Here is a 3,136-nt window from a genome sequence, read left to right on the forward strand (position 1 = left end):
TCCTACATGTCCAATTCATACAGCATAGCATCAAACAGTCCTTGCAAGAACAGTTTCTTGTCCAAATGGCTAACCAACTCCATGAGGAGCCTCTTCAATGACCATCATCCTCTTAAAATAATTGATGCTACCAGGAGCAGATGTGTCTCAATGTCATAAAAAGTCATAAGTTCCTAAAACACTTCAATGCCATATTCTGAAGTGTTGTAGGAAGTCTTACAGCTAGTGGTTACCCACCCACTGGGGTGTGACCTCTTATACTATATATGCTGTTGTAGAGTCTGTGTCCAGCCTCTTTTCCAGCTGCTCTGTTCTGGCTGTGGATTTTGGTTTCTAATCTCCGTTAAAGCAGAGAATTCAGATTTGTGAGTCTACCCGCACAAATTTCTCAATTCTATTTATCAATTCTAAGCCAGTGGGATTTCTTTTAAGTGTCCTTCTTCACTGAAGGTCTCTGAAAGATTTGAAGAATACCCAGCCATTGGAAATATATCTCTGTACATCTAGAAACCTAACTAACACGACTACAAGCTTGACTATTATAGATAATTATCTATTAACCTGTATTTTCAAATTATACATTACATTTTTAAATGAGCTTCACAAACACAATACCTTAATTAAAAGCAGAAATACATATAACAAAATTGACTTTAAATTTCTATCAACAAACCATGATCCATACCACAACAAATCTCTATTGTGTATCCCCCTTTAAATGTAAACAAATATCTATAAACAATCATTTTGGGAATTTTAGCATAGTTCTCGCCAAACTGCTTCCTGCTTTTTGTTGGGTGAAGTAATTTTTGGGGGGTTTTCTTGGCACCCTTTCAGAGGTTCTTGGCCCACCAAACCACATTAGTCTAGAAGGGTTCCACAGGTTCTCATCCTCTGTGGAGATAAAGGAAGAACCTCTTTTCCATGCTGCCACCAAGTAACTTGTAGCATGCTGCCCACAAACCCATTTAAATGATTGACATGCTGAAAGATCCAGAGGTCATGCTCTCAGCAAGGCCCATGAAGTCACCCTTTCAAAACCATGTGGCTTTTTTCTACTACTGTTGAATCAGGAAAACCTCTCTTTAAAAAGCCATGGGGTTAAGCTATGCTTAACTCTGTTCTTTTGTGTCTAGAATTTCTTTTTAAGCTTTGTCAGGTTTTACACGGAAATAGTCAACTATGTTGGAGCACCAAGTTGTTGTAGCTGGGCAGATGCTTTCCTCAAAAGGGATGGAGATTGGTTTTCCCAGGTAACAGCTTTTCAGTGGAATTATGCAAGAAAGTGGAAATTGTGCAAGAAGCCTTCTTTTGACCAAAATGAATTTCTTAAACTATTTCCAAGTCTAAAAGCTCAGTAAAGTTTAATTCTAAAACAACTAAAAAACCACTTGCAACTAATAATGAAAGCATAGATTATAATTAAGCAAACCTGATGGCAAATGATGCTGTGAATTCATCTTTTTGCTTATTTCTGGTGATACTTAGACATAATTTATAAACTGATCACCATATTACAAAATTGTAGGGAAACATGAAAACATCAGAACATGATGTAAAATAATACATTGGGATGTAACAAGGCAACATTAACGAAATCTTACATCTGCATTAAATGTGCTTCTAAATTATGCAAACATAAAATAGTAAAATAGGGATAACTAATATAAAACTTCAATTTTATTATGCCCCAATCAAAATTACAAGGAATAGCCAAGGCTATAGAAAAGCCCTATCTTGAAAAACCAAAAAAAAAAAAAGAAATCCCTTTAATTTTATTACATTTAACAAAGCCAGTCATTGCTTGATTTGTTGTAATTGTTTACTTGTAAGTATCTGAGACAAATATTTTTCTTTTTCTTTTGACATAGGGTCTATTTAGCTTTGATTCTCCACGTTCTTGCTGTCTAGACCAGGGTTGCCCTTTCACTGAGGTCTACCTCCATCTATTTCAAAGTGCCAAGTCATTGCTCTTAACTGAAGAAATTTGTTAGCCCCATTTCCAAATTTTAGTTAACTATTGTAAAGTGAAGTAATGACAGAGTACTTTGTATTCTTTCTGTTGTTGTTATAGAACTGTGCTCTAGCTTTAAAGAGCCAAGGCATTTTTTTTTCTGCATTCCTGTTTTTACTGCAACCCTCCAATCTACAAAGTTAAGGACACGGTTTCTAAAACTTTATGCAATATAGGCGTTTTTAGAAAGCCAAATTTTTTAGAACACAGAGATCACAGGCACAAGCTTGGGTTTCCTTAGAATCCAGTCCTTAGTGACAACATGAAGACATGTACATTTATCTCCTACTCCAGGATGGAAAGCTACACTGTATGGTTTTTCTTTCTCTTGCTGTTTTTCTTGCTCTTGTGTTCTTCTGAGCCTCAAATGAAGAAACTAACTGTGAGCACTGTCAGATTTTAAAGAAAGAATGTTCTAACTGACCACGTGGGGGAGAAAACAAAGCAGAAAAGGGCAGTGGAAAGGAGCGAAGGAGAGCAGGGGAAGAAATGAGGAGCGCACTTGTCCCACAGATGGTCTGAACCAGTTAACCCTGTGAACTGACTTTGTTTTGTGCTCTAGGTAGGTAGAAGAATGACACAATTTTGCTTATTCCTCTACTTGAAAACATATTAAAGGTTTCTTTAGTGGCTATAAACTTTTACATCTTTTGCCACATTAACAGTTAAACATTTCCTTGCCCTTCTACAGTGTAGCAAGTCTTATATCTTAAAGCTGAAGAGGAAAAAAATACAAAAAATTAAAAAGAAATATATAAATGACAATTCTATACCTTGATCTTAAAGTAACAGATATTACATTTTAAAATGATTTATTCTGAAATGGAAAATTTGCTACAAATATCCCTTTCATACGGAAAGGAGCCTTCTTCTTTCTGTTTTTATAACAGATGTGGAGCACTTCTAGTGTCTGAGACCATCATGGTTCTGTGAGCTCTTGAATATCCAGCAACAGAAGTTTTGTAAATTCCCAGTGCTAAATGGATTTGACCCTCACCTGCTTTAGAAACTATTCAACATTTTATCTTGGCTTTCCTTCTATCTCTTCTGTCTCTCCATGTTTCCCTCTCTTTCCATTTTTCCTTTTTCCCTAATACTTTCTCTTTCAATGTTCACATTTTT

This window comes from Microtus ochrogaster, linkage group LG1, assembly GCF_000317375.1.
Source record: "Microtus ochrogaster isolate Prairie Vole_2 linkage group LG1, MicOch1.0, whole genome shotgun sequence".
In the NCBI taxonomy this organism is placed as follows: Eukaryota; Metazoa; Chordata; class Mammalia; order Rodentia; family Cricetidae; genus Microtus; species Microtus ochrogaster.